Here is a 13,971-nt window from a genome sequence, read left to right as displayed (position 1 = left end):
TCCAAATACAGCAGGAAACCAATGTCTGACAGCTTTCAGCAAAATGGTAGAAAATGATTTGAGAAAACTCAAAGATAGTAAAAATAAGAGATCAAATAATGTATGGAAAACGATCAAAAAATTGGGGGATAATAAAGAAGTAGTGATAAGGCCGGCAGACAAGGGAGGAGGCCTAGTTATTCTGAATAAGAACGACTATCAAGAGGAAATGAAAAATCTACTACAAGTCGAGAATACATATAAAAAACTGAAGGGCAACCCCAAATCAAGATATGAAGCCCAATTGAAAGCCTATGTGAAAAAAGGGCAGACAATGGGGATACTCAACGACAAAGAGGCCGAATATTTGGTGTCAAATTCAACGAAAACACCTGTTATGTATTACAATCCAAAAATACATAAAAGATTAGATAAACCACCTGGAAGGCCAATCATCAGTGGCATAAATTCTGTTTTCTCAAGATTGGGGGAATACCTAGATATCTTCTTGAAGCCGCTGGTACTGAAGGGCAAGTCCTATCTCAGGGATAGTGCCCAACTTATAGAGATTTTGAATAACATCCAAGGCACAGACCAATATCTATTAGCAACTATAGATGTAAATTCGCTGTATACAAGCATCGTGCAGGAGGACGGTCTAATAGGGGTAGAAAGAGCACTATACAAACACACGAATATGAAACATGAACAAGTGCAATACATCTTAGAGGGCCTTAAGATGGCCATGGCCTGTAATTATTTCTGGTACGGACATCATTATTATGTACAGACCACAGGAGTGGCTATGGGTGCCCGTTATGCACCAAGCGTTGCCAACCTGCTTATGAATCTGTGGGAGGAGGAGTATATATACTCAAAGAAAATACCCCAGCTAAAGTTTTTTCGACGATACATTGATGATCTGGTGATCTTATGGGACGGAACCCCAGAAGAATTTGAAAGATTTCTATCTAATCTGAATAACAACAAGTATGGACTCACATTTAGTGGGAAATGTGATAAACAAAAGATAGAATTTCTTGATTTAGAAATCTTTAAGAAGAATGATGTTCTTCATACTAAAACATTCTTCAAAGAAACGGACAGAAACAGCTACATCCCTACTTCAAGCTGTCATCATCCTAAATGGAAAGCAAATATTCCAAAAGGACAGCTTTTAAGAATCAGGAGGAACTGTAACTCTATTGAGGATTTCTCTTCCCAAGCAGACAAATTGGTCGCACAATTCATTGAAAAGGGATATAAGTATGAGTCGTTGGTTAAAATAAAAACTGAAGTCGGGAATACTGATAGAAATACCCTGATAAGAAAAACTATAAAAGAAAAACAAAAATTTGACCTAGCATTTATCACCGGATACAATGTACAATATTATGAAATAGAGAAAATAATAAAAAAATATTGGCCTATCCTCCAAGAAGATAAAGTCTTGTCAACCATCCTCCCAAAGAAACCAAAATTTATATATAGGAGAGCGCCAACACTACGGAATATGCTAGCACACAATGTAGTCGATGGCCCAAAGAATAGCACCTTTCTGGAAGAACTGAAAGGGTTTTATAAATGTAACAAATGCTTGGCTTGTAGGACTAGTAAACCCCAACCTCGAAGGAGGAAAACATTCAGATCTAAAACAGACCACACAGAATACAAAATCAGAGAACTCATTACATGTCGCAGTACACATGTGACATATGTGCTGGAATGTCCATGCAATTTACAATATGTGGGCAGAACCACTAGACCACTATACATTAGGATTAGGGAACATGTCAATAACATCAAGAAGGGGTTCCCTAATCATAATGTATCTAGACATTTTGATCTTTTCCATCAAAGAGATCCTTCTAAAATGGTATTTTATGGTATTGATTGCATAAAACAAAACTGGAGAGGGGGCAACATGACCACCCTTATATCTCAGAACGAGACTAGCTGGATATATAGATTGAATACATTGGCCCCCAAAGGGCTAAACATCGATATAGATCTTAACTGTTTTATAGCAAACCCATAGACAGCAAGGTGGGACATATTTTTGCCCAGGGCTTACTGTCCGCTAGACAGCCCTAGAGTTCCCCCCCCCCCCCCTATATATATACATATGAAATTCTATGGGGTAGGTGTAGGTGAACTGGAACTGATAAGGATGAGTCTCTAACTTAATAATGTGGGAATAATCATGTTATGGAAATAAATGTAAACCTACCAATGAGAATAAGTAACCCAAGCCCTCCATTTGAGGTGTATAGGATATTATCTGAGAATGAAGAGTTAATAGAGTTATAAAAATAGGAATAACTTCCTGAATATTAATAAGAGGTTCATACCTAAAATCTAAAAAAATTTTTATAAAAAAACCCCCTGACTAACATCAGTTTTACAAGGTAATATCTGGCATATAAAATAGTAAATAGAAGTTTCCGTGAAATTATCAGCATGGGACAAGAAACAGGGAAATTAATTCAAGAAATCATAGGAAGTCTGGTGCTGAAACCATTGCCCCCTGGTTTTATTTATTATTAGATTTAAAATGACATCGGGCCAAAGTATTGGGATACTCGGGATGAGCAAGATATAGCCTAGACGGTCCCTATGCGTATAGATAACCCAGAGGGCAATGGAGAACCTACTTGTGAACTAAATATTCCAAAAAAAAACCCTGTCTCTGAAATAAAAATCAATATAAGGGAAACAAAATGAAAGAGCTAGGTGGGTACATTAAAAAGTTCCTACTAAAAAAATATTTTCCCTTTTTATCCCTATGAAAGTCCGGTTCTCTTTCTTTCTTTTTAAGAGCATTATGTACAAAGTAAGGAACATTGAGAATATATCCACTATTATTGGTACATGGCCCCTTATGATAATAGAAAACTTTCCTTTAGTATATAAACATTAGTAGTATGATTATAAAGATCAGCCCGTATGAGTTAATGAGGAACGTAATAAGTAAACAAATTGGTAGATCCGCCCAGGTCAGCGATTGGTTGAAGGCTGGGAATGGGCAGTGCAGGCACCTTTAAAGACGTGGTTATGGGTGTACGTGATATCGCTGCTGAGGACGTCTATGACGAAACGCGTCCAGCGTCATTACGTACGCCACGTCACTTCCGGTGCGCCTGACCCGGTGGAGCGCAGTTGGAGCGCACGCCGTTCGAATAGGGGATTACCCCTGTGGATGGGCGAACCGGGCTGGTGCCATAATTTCTTTTAAACCTCCGTCCATTGGAGGAACATTGCTTTATTAATTTAAGTAGATCTGCATCCAGTGTATGGGAAGCCTGTAGTGCCTAAGCAAACGGAACCCTTTAGAGAATTGGGTACTAAGGCTCCATATATTTGTGTATAGCGCTGGTGTGCATTAAAAAGGACTGTTGTTTTTAAGATTTTTTATTTTTTATTCATTTTTTAATAATTTTTTGTTGTTCGGGTTTATTTTAGTTTTGCTTTTGGAATTCCTGAATTTTTTCCGAGATGCATTACTGGTATATACACATATACTAAATGTACAGGCTTATAGCGCAACTGCTGTAGATCGCACTTTTGGTCCAAAAGGACATCTTTGTAAAAAAAGCGGCTTTTTGCACTAAGCACTGTAGAATAATTTTTTGGTTTATGTAAATGCTCTCTCTCTCTTTTTTGTATTTTTTGTATTTTTTGTAATTTTTGTAATAAAGCATTTTAAGTGATCATTAGTCCTCTGCTATATATACACTAATAAGGTATAAATTATTGCAGAAGCTATTTTCCTGTGAAAGCCTATTTTTGAAGAACCTTTTTTGTAGCCCGTTTCCCTTTCTCTCAAGTGGTCAGTTATTGAGAATACTACACCATGAGTAGACTTTTTCTTTCTTGAGGACCTATTGGCGGATAACAAAGCCTCCTTCGTTCATCATTTCCAACCAACCTTGGGGAAGATCAGCTGAAGACAGAGCTAATTAGAAGAATCCTCAACCTAGTGGAGCACAGATTACAGGCAATATACCCCCTAGGGGGTGCGTGGATTCGGTGAGTGGGGACCCTTGAGGGGGAACGAGCACGGAAGTCACCAATAAGCAGGCTTAATCACAAAAGTCACCTTCCTGTTATTTGAAAAGGAATAATCGCATGGTTGAAAGCACATTTATGAGACTTTTTGTGGACCTTATATGAATAGATATATAAACCTATTGATACGTTTTGGATTCTATTTACACTTTTTTTCAGGTTTTTGCACACTCGCAAGGGGGTTAGGAATTACCCCGCACATTTATTATTTATTTTTTTATTATTATTATTTTTTCTAGTTTTTTCTTCATTGTTTGTATTTTTCATGGTTTTGGTGGGTTTTATTTCTTCATTGTAATATATTTTTTCACCCACGGGGAGTATAGTGGTAATATAAATTGTGCATAGGTATAGGAATTGCACAGGAATTGCACAAACGCAGGGCGATTATAAGTGTAACTTTTTCCCCCGAATAGGGGTTTTGTATATTGTGTGTGGTAGTCGGCTATGTAGTATAGTAATATATATTTTTTGAGATCACAAGAATTACTATCACAAAAAATATAGTTTGAATATTGTTTGGGATCTTTGGATTTTATATGTGGTTGTGGGGGCCTTTTAGGGTTTAACACATTTTTCTTTATCCCTTTGGGATTTTGATTGTATGTTTTATTTTTCTGCTTGTTTGCCGAGATGACCATCTTGGCGTTTGTCAAGAGGGTTGAGAGTGGCCAGCAAGATTGCCTATGGCCACATTACCCTACATGTGCCCGATCTCGGATTCTAAGCAGAGTCGGGCCTGGTAAGTAGCTGGATAGGAGACCGCCTGGGAATACCAGGTGAGGTAGGCAATTTTTTAATATTTTGTTGGCATCGACGACCTGTTTTATTTTTCTGCTTGTTTGCTGAGGTGACCATCTTGGCATTTGTCAAGAGGGTTGAGAGTGGCCAGCAAGATTGCCTACAGCCATATCACCCTGAATGCGCCTGATCTCATCTGATCTCGGATGCTAAGCATTGTCGTGCCTGGTTAGTACTTTGATGGGAGACTCCCTGGAAATACCTGGTGCCGTAAGTTTCTTTTTTAATATGTTGTTGGTGTCGACGACCTGTTTTATTTTTCTGTTTGTTTTCAGAGGTGACCATCTTGGCGTTTTTCAAGAGGGTTTAGAGTGGACAGCAATATTGCTTAAGGCCACATCACCCTGACTGTGCCCGATCTCATCTGATTTCGGATTCTAAGCAGGGTCGGGCCTCGTTAGTACCTGGATGGGAGACCGCCTGGGAATACCAGGCGTCGTAGTATTTTTTTAATATGTTGTTGGCGTCGACTACCTGTTTTATTTTTCTGCTTGTTGGCCGAGGTGACCAGCTTGGCGTTTGTCGATAGTGGCCAGCAGGATTGCCTACGGCCACATCACCCTGAATGTGCCTAATCTCATCTGATCTCAGATGCCAAGCAGGGTTGGGCCTGGTTATTACCTGGATGGGAGACCATTTCGTAATACCAGGGGCCGTAGGCTTTTTTTAACATGTTGTTGGCGTCAATGACCTGTTTTATTTTTCTGCTTGTTTGCCGAGGTGACCATCTTGGCGTTTGTCAAGAGGATTGAGAGTGGCCAGCAAGATCCCTTACAGCCACATCACCCCCGAATGTGTCTGATCACGTCTGATCTCGGATGCAAAGCAGGGTCCGGCCTGGTTACTACATGAATGGGAGACCACTTGGTAATGCCAGGTGCCGTAACCTTTTTTTTAATATGTTGTTGGCGTCGACGACCTGTTTTATTTCTCTGCTTGTTTGCTGAGGTGACCATCTTGGCATTTGTCAAGAGGGTTGAGAGTGGCCAGCATGATCGCCTACGGCCACATCTCCCTGAATGCACCCTATCTCGTGTGATCTCAGACGCTAAGCATGGTCGGGCCTGGTTAGTACATGGATGGGAGACCGCCTGGGAAAACAAGGTGCCGTATGGTTTTTATTAATATGTTGTTGGCGTCGACGACCTGTTTAATTTTTCTGCTTGTTTGCCAAGGTGACCATCTTGGCGTTAGTCAAGAGGGTTGAGAGTGGCCAGCAAAATCGCCTACATCACCCTGAATGCGCCCAATCTCATCTGTCTTGTATGCTAAGCAGGGTCGGGCCTGGTTAGTACCTGGATGGGAGACCGCCTGGGAATACCAGGTGCCATAGGCTTTTTTTTAATCTGTTGTTGGCATCGACGACCTGTTTTATTTTTCTGCTTGTTTGCCGAAGTGACCTTCTTGGCGTTTGTCAAGAGGGTTGAGAGTGGTCTGAAAGATTGCTTACGGCCACATCACCTTGAATGCACCCAATCTCTTCTGATCTCGGATGCTAAGCAGGTTCGGGCCTGGTTAGTACTTGGATGGGAGACTGCCTGGGAATACCGGGTGCCATAGGCTTTTTTTAATATGTTGTTGGCGTCGACGACCTGTTTTATTTTTCTGCTTGTTTGCCGAGGTGACCATCTTGGCGTTTGTCAAGAGGGTTTAGAGAGGCCAGCAAGATTGCCTACGGCCACATCAACGTGAATGCACCCGATCTCATCTGATCTCGGATGTTAAGCAGGGTTGGGCCTGGTTAGTAGCTGGAGAGGAGACCACCTGCGAATACCAGGTGCCGTAGGCAATTTTTTAATATGTTGTTGGTGTCGACGACCTGTTTTATTTTTCTGCTTGTTTGCTGAGGTGACCATCTTGGCATTTGTCAAGAGGGTTGAGAGTGGCCAACAAAATCGTCTATGGCCACATCACCCTGAATGCGCACCATCTCTTCTGATCTCAGATGCTAAGCAGGGTTGGGCCTGGGGCGTGTCCGGATGTAGAAGGGGATAGACGTGCCGCTGTGGAGCTCCGCCGATCCTCCATCCATCCACCGCCATTCCTTCACCGCCGCTGGCCCGGAGACCCTCCACATCCTTCACACCGGATACCAGACGGACCCGACATCTATCCTTGCAGAAATTGGCTGGATCGGCTGCACCGGAGAGTTAATACACGGCGGAGACCCGCCGTCATCTTGAGGCCTACGAGGCCTCCGCCATCCGCGGGCTCACGTGCCGCGATCAGCGGACCAAGCGGTGTCAATCTGGGCATCTTACTGGCAGCGATCCCCCTGGAGTGTGCTGCAAGTTGTGGGGGCCCCCATCGACCACTAGCGGCCCCGTGGCAGCCGATTTTGAACGTCCGGGGCCCGCCGCCATCTTGCGGCCTACTGTGACCGGGACAGCCTCAGGTAATGTGCATCTGCTGGTCAGGCCTGCTTCCCCATAGACACCACCTCTGCACTAACCTCAGCAAGCTGCGCTGCCTCCCCTGTGTCACCCCCTGAGCTTCAGCGGTGTTGGGCTGCCTGCCTTGTGTCAGCATCTGTGCACAGCCATACTGAACTGCCCCCCTGTACTGCTATCTATGCTACAGCTTTACCGAACTGCACCCCTGTACTGCTCTCTATGCTACAGCTTTACTGAACTGCCCCCTGTAATGCCATATGTGCCGTAGCACTACTGCTCTGCACCCCCGTGATGCTATATGTGCCACAGCAATACTGACTCACCCTCCCCTGGGCTAGCGTCTGTGCCGCAAGTGGCTCTGCTGCCTCCCTGTGCTAGTCTCGGTGCCACCGTCATGCCGCACTGCATCTTCCAGCTAACATCTATGTCGTGACAGCGCTAACCTTCCTCCTTGGGCTATTATCTGTCCCTCACCACTGCTGACCTGCCTCCCTGTGTTATGCTTTGTGCCACAGCTATCCTGAACTGCCTTCACGTGCTTCCACCTGTGCCACAGCACTACTACGCTGCCTCCCTGCGCTATCGCCTGTGACATAGCGATACTGAACTGCCTTCCTATATTAATGCCTGTGTTTCACCAATGCTGACCTGCCTCCTCTGTCCACAGCTGAGTCCTGGCATCATTGAACTGGCCTTTTGGGCATGAGAGGGGGTAAACACAACTCCAGACTGAAGACTTCTTCTGCCCAGGTACCATCCCCGCAGCTCGTGCAGCAGCAGCAGCCCCCCGCCTGCTGGCGCCAACATGGCAACCCAAACCCCGCTGCAGGACCCGGCCACCGTGGAGGAGGACAGATTTCAAGCGCTGATGCAGACTATCTCGGGGTGCAAAACGACCCTGACAGCAAAAATTTACCTCCTGCAGACAGATGTGGGGTTGGTGCGACGCGATATGGACAAGTTCCGGGAGCGGGTGGGGGAGGTGGAGTGACGTGTGGGAGACACCGAAGATGCCCTCAGAGACCACCGTGCCTCCCTCCATACTCTTCAGGTGCGGGCGCTAGAGTCCTGAGCGGAGGACAGCGAAAATAGGAACATCCTCCGCGTGGTGGGCCTACCGGAGGGGGAGGAGGGACAAGACCCTGCAACCTTTGCTGAGCATCTTCTCCGCACTCTCTTACCAGCAGCGGTGTTTTCTCCCCATTATGCGGTGGAGAGGGCCCACAGGATGCCATCCATGCGGGGACCGCCTGGTGCCCCTCCCCGCACCTTTATTATGCGATTACTAAACTTCAGGGATCGAGATCTGGTCCTCTGCAAGGCGTGGAAAATCCCTGAGCTACGGTTTGCCAATGCCCGTCTCATGCTGTTTCCGGACTACTCAGTAGAGACCCAGCGGCAGAGGAAGACTTTTGACCATGTCAAGGCCCAGTTACGTGCGAGAAACATCAAATACGGTATGCTGTTCCCTGCACGCCTTCGGGTGGTCGATGGGGAGTCCACCCGCTACTTTACTTCGCCGGGACAGGCTTCACAATGGCTGGACACTCTACCCAGGCCCCGGTAACTATGGTGCCCTTTACAACCTACGCTTCTAATGTCGTTCCCTGATGTCTCCTGCTCTTTCTCCCCTCATCCCTTTATTCATCATTTCAATTCATCATTATCCTTCATTTACTGACTCCCCTGATCTAACTCTCTACTGAGGAGAACTGTGTGCCTTAGGCCCAGGTGTGTGTGGGCCCCGAGCTCTACTACTTGGGCCAGTTGTCCCCCTGCCTGGGACATCATGGCTCATCCCCCCTCTCCCTCCCCGGATCCTGGCTTTTTACTAGTGCTGGGCCTAGGAGCTGTATGGACTCATTGCCCAGTTGGGATCCTGGACGGACATTGTTGGGGGGTGGTGGGGGGGAATACTTAGCGTCAACAGAGTCTTCATGCAAATGGAGCAATATGCTGCAGTCATTGTTTTATGCCTTAATTCACTGTAATGTTTTTAAGTATGTGCCCTTAACCTCGGTCAAGTGATCCTGATTCATTACTCTATCTATGCTGGTTTTCTATTCTTGGTCTCCCGGGCTGGGGCTGGTGCCGTGCGGACGTCAGCGACCATGCAATTTTCGGCTCACAACTCCACCTCGGGCTACCTCTTAGTTCTCTCTGCGCCCCCGCAGGAGTTCTACCTGATTTGCTCCAGTTGAGTTGAGTTTTGGGAATGGGCACTCCGAGTTCCCCAACGGCAGTGCAGGGTGGGGGGAGGGGGGTTTGGGTTGTTTTATTTTACATTACTGTACATGTTGGAATGGTTTTGCAGTGGTACCTGTCTCGGGTGGGACCCCCACCGTTGGCAGTGGTTGCTGTTGGCGGTCTGGGCCTCCAGGCTGGTGCCGGGGAGGGGGCGGAGTGATACTTGTCTCCACTCGGGCCCAGGGATGCGGTGCTCCCCTGGCGTTCACTTGCGGCAGACCTCGCTATGACTCAGATGAGGCTGCTGTCCTGGAACATCCGGGGACTGAACGATAAATTGAAACGCTCCCTGGTATGGGCCTATCTTAAGCAGCATAGCCCACATGTGTGCATCCTGCAGGAGACACATCTTGTGGGGGTTAGGATTTTAAGCCTGCGGAGGCAGTGGGTGGGCAGGGGTTATCACTCTACTTACTCATGTTATGCCCGAGGGGTTAGCGTATTGATACATAAATCCCTGTCGTGTGAAATATTAAATGTCCAACTAGACCCGGGGGGCAGATATGTGATCCTGCATGCTGTTATAGACATGGTGGAAATGGTAATTGTGGGACTTTACATCCCACCACCGGCCACCACTGCCCTAGTGAAGCTTCTGGTTCCCCTTATCTCTAGCTACCCCACTAATAACATTATTATCGCAGGTGACTTTAACATGATTCCAAACCCTGCACTGGATAGGATGTCCCTGGGGGGTGGAGTGGACTACCTGCTATCGAAATGGGCAGACCTGTATGGCCTTACTGATGTTTGGCGGTGGCGACACCCGGGAGAGAGGGCCTACACATGTCACTGTACATCATATAGAGCTATGTCACGGATTGACCTGGTGTTGGTTAGTGGCGGGATGCTCTCACGGGTGCGGGTGGTGGACATGCTTCCGGGAGGAATCTCGGATCATGCCCCCATGCTATGCACCTTCCAAATGCTGACTCCCCCCACGGAGAGAATCTGGCGCTTATCCAGGTACTGGATCTCTGACCCACTGGTGGAGATAGAGATTTCTAAACATATCCAGACTTACTGGCTGACAAATGCGGGTTTGGCCTCAGCACTTAATGTGTTGGATGCGTTTAAGGCATATATTAGGGGGGCATACCAATCCTCTATAGCTAGGGCCCGGCACTACTCGGCGATTACCTTAGCGGAGGCTGAGGCGTCTGTCAGGGAGCTGGAGGCTCGTTTCGCATCCACCCAGAACCCGTTACCTACTTAGACATGCAAAGTCCTACAGGGAGGTGATGCTTATTAGGATGGGCGAACAAGCAACAACTGGCTCAGACGCACCGCATTTTTGAGCAGGGGGGAAAACCAGCCGTTTGCTGGCCTGGTTGGCTAGAGAGCAGAAGCCTATTACCTCTATTGCCCGTATTCGGGGCTTGGATGTCACGGTGCTGGTGGACCCCTCACTCATAAATGCCCGGTTCGTCTCCTACTATAGCGATCTTTATAGCTCTCGAGTAGACTACTCGGAGACTGACCTTGACCGGTTTCTGAACCGTATACACCGTATTTTTTACACTAAAAGAAAACAGTCAAAAAGCAGGGGTCGTCTTATACGCCGGGTATAAAGCAAAGCCGTCTTGTATGCAAGCCTCCCACTGCATAACATCCCTCTGGATGCTTACTGAATGTGCGGTAATACTGTATACACCGCTGAGCCAATCCTGGCAAGCGATGTATTCTATTAGTGAATACAAAGCCTGCTCGGATTGGAGTAACCACCTCTGCCAGTCCGAGCAGGCTACATACGGTAGCCTGCTCTGATTGGCTTTGAGAGTCACAGGCACGGGCTGATGATGTTACAGCCCCTGCCAATCCGAGCAGGCTTTGTATTCATTAATAGAATCCCTTCGCTCGCTGTGATTGGCTTAGCGCAGTATACTGTATGTATACTGTGAGACAGTGTTAACTGTTACACAAAGCGCTACTGAACATACAGCATTACCGCACATCCAGCAGGCTGACAGACTGGTCGGAAGGGGGTCATCTTATACGGCAAGTATAGCACAAATCCAACATTTAAAATGGAAGATTAGGGGGTCGTCTTATATGCCCAGTCGCCTTAAACGCCGGCAAATACGGCAGTTCCCTACTCTCTCTCCTGAGGCCCGGGACTCCTTGGAGGCCCCCCTAGCGGAGGAGGAGGTTCTGCGGGTGCTGGGGGAACTCCAGGAGGGGAAAACTCCGGGCCTCGATGGGATTCCTCCGGAATTTTATAGGCAGTATGGGGACGAGTTAGTCCCCAGGCTGCACTATATGATAATGCAGTCTCTTGGGGGGGGGGGCCCTACTGGCATCCATGGCGGAGGCGATTATAGTGGTTATACCCAAACCGGGTAAGGACCCGGAGCTGTGTTTCTCCTATCGACCCATATCCTTACTTAATGCCAACGCAAGGGTGCTTACTAAAATCTTGGTGCGGAGATTAAATGAGGTTATCCTTACCCTGGTTCTTGAGGACCAGTCAGGTTTTATGCCGGGCAAGGGTACGGATATTAATCTTCGGAGGTTATACACGGTTCTGGGATCTGATGCCCACTTGGCCCCGGCGGATGCAGTGGCCTCCCTGGATGCTGAAAAAGCATTCGACTCTGTCGAGTGGGAGTATCTTTGCGGGGTTCTGCTCCGCTTTGGCTTTGGCCCCAGATTTGTTTCCTGGGTGAAGGCTATCTACGGTGCCCCTAGGGCACGAGTGCGCACTGGATCGGTCATCTCTCCCCCCTTTCTCCTCCACAGGGGTACTTGACAGGGATGCCCGCTCCCTTCGGTGCTTTTTGCGTTAGCTATAGAACCAATGGCCATCATGATTAGATCTTCTTCGGCGATCCGTGGCATCCCCTTGGGCCCTGTGGAGGAGAAAATTTAACTTTATGCTGATGACACCCTTTTGTACCTCCGGGAAGTGTCCACGTCACTAGAGGAAGCCCTCTCCCTTATCGATAACTTTGGCAGGTACTCAGGGGTCCGAGTAAACTGGGACAAGTCTGTCCACCCCTCGGATGCTGGGCTCCCGATTAGCGCCCCACTTCAACTGGTCACCAAGTTTAAATATTTGGGGGTAATAATCCACAGAGACCTGCCCCGATTTATACCCCTTAACCTTGACCCGGTTCTGCCTTCACTGAAGCGATAGTGCTCAGGTTGGAGGACTTTGCCTCTTTCGCCAGTGGGCAGAGCTAACTTAAATAAGATGACGGTCTTGCCCAAGTTCACCTATTTGTTTCGACAAACTCCAGTGCATATTCCCCAGGCCTTCTTTCGGAAGTTAAATAGTTTGATTATTTCCTTTATCTGGAACGGCGGCACCCCGAGGATAGCGCAGAGGATGCTTCAGCTTCCGCTCTCTTTGGGGGGTTTGGCGTTACCGTGTCTTGGTAACGGTTCGGTGGTGGCTGACAGCTGAGCCGGCGAACCCTGCAGCTACCCTTGAGGCGGCACTCCTAGGCTCTTACTCCGAACTCCGGAATCTGGTCCACAGAGGCCCTAAGTCCAATCCCGGGGTTACTCCCTCGATGCGGACCACGCTGAGGGTTTGGGATGTAGTTAGGACCAGAATAGGGAAACCGCACAATTGGTCCCCTGATACTCAGCTGTGGGGGAACCCGCGGCTGCCCCACTTCCGAACCATTCAGGACCCGATGTTGTGGGCCCGGAGTGGTATCAAAACCTTGGCGGATGTCTCCTCCCCGCAGGGGTTGCTTCCATATGATGAACTGAAACGTAGGCACGGGCTAACTCCATGTTTTTTAGGTGCATACAGCTCCGGCATGCCTATCGCGCAGTTTCCATGTGCTATCATTTTGGAGGCGACCCCTGTGGCGACCATTCTGGCCCTCTCAAATGAAAAGAAAATGCTGTCGACCCTATATGCTGTTCTAAATAGTATAGATACATCTGTTGTCTCCCTCCTGTTCTCCAGATGGCAGCGAGATATACCAGAATGGGAGGAGGGTGTCCAACAATATCTACCCCTCATGATATCCTCTAGAGACAGATACACCCAACTTAGGTTTATTCACCGAGCTTACTACTCCCCAGACCGTTTGGCCAGAATTTACCCTAACAGAACTGGTATGTGCCCTAAATGTGGCTTGGCCTCTGGTACGTTCTTCCATATTGTCTGGTCCTGTGTGCACTCACAGGCCTTCTGGAGGGGGGTGGCATCGGAGATCGGCTCTATAGGCCGATTCGATGTCCCCTGTGATCCACTACCCCTTTTATTGGGGATTGTGGACAAGCTCCCAGTCCCGCAGGCTAAAAAACAATTTGTATTCTATTCAGCCTTTTATGCTAGGAAAGCTATCCTAATCAAATGGCAGGACCCTAGTCCCCCAACGGTTTCCCAATGGAGAGCCCTGATCGATGCGGCCTTACCACTCTATAAGTTGATGTACTTAGGAAGAAACTGTCCTAACAAATTTGATAAGATATGGGGCCCCTGGACCAAAGAGAGACCACTCCCTTAATCACTAAGCTCCAG

At 47.5% G+C, this 13,971-nt stretch overlaps 6 pseudogenes; all 6 read left to right on the top strand.

The window, feature by feature from the left end:
* The first annotated feature begins 4,946 nt into the window (after nucleotides 1-4,946).
* Nucleotides 4,947-5,065, top strand: LOC143931150 (5S ribosomal RNA; annotated as a pseudogene).
* A 109-nt stretch (nucleotides 5,066-5,174) lies between these two features.
* LOC143932010 (5S ribosomal RNA) lies at nucleotides 5,175-5,293 on the top strand (annotated as a pseudogene).
* A 98-nt stretch (nucleotides 5,294-5,391) lies between these two features.
* On the top strand, nucleotides 5,392-5,510 carry LOC143931193 (5S ribosomal RNA; annotated as a pseudogene).
* Nucleotides 5,511-5,845: 335 nt separating this feature from the next.
* On the top strand, nucleotides 5,846-5,964 carry LOC143932002 (5S ribosomal RNA; annotated as a pseudogene).
* Nucleotides 5,965-6,292: 328 nt separating this feature from the next.
* On the top strand, nucleotides 6,293-6,411 carry LOC143932311 (5S ribosomal RNA; annotated as a pseudogene).
* Nucleotides 6,412-6,518: 107 nt separating this feature from the next.
* On the top strand, nucleotides 6,519-6,637 carry LOC143932228 (5S ribosomal RNA; annotated as a pseudogene).
* Nucleotides 6,638-13,971: the final 7,334 nt, after the last annotated feature.

The sequence above is a fragment of the Lithobates pipiens genome, unplaced genomic scaffold (assembly GCF_037356315.1).
Source record: "Lithobates pipiens isolate NorthernLeopardFrog02 unplaced genomic scaffold, aLitPip1_a1.2 Scaffold_25, whole genome shotgun sequence".
NCBI classification, from domain to species: Eukaryota; Metazoa; Chordata; class Amphibia; order Anura; family Ranidae; genus Lithobates; species Lithobates pipiens.
This window is presented reverse-complemented; position numbering and strand designations above follow the sequence as displayed.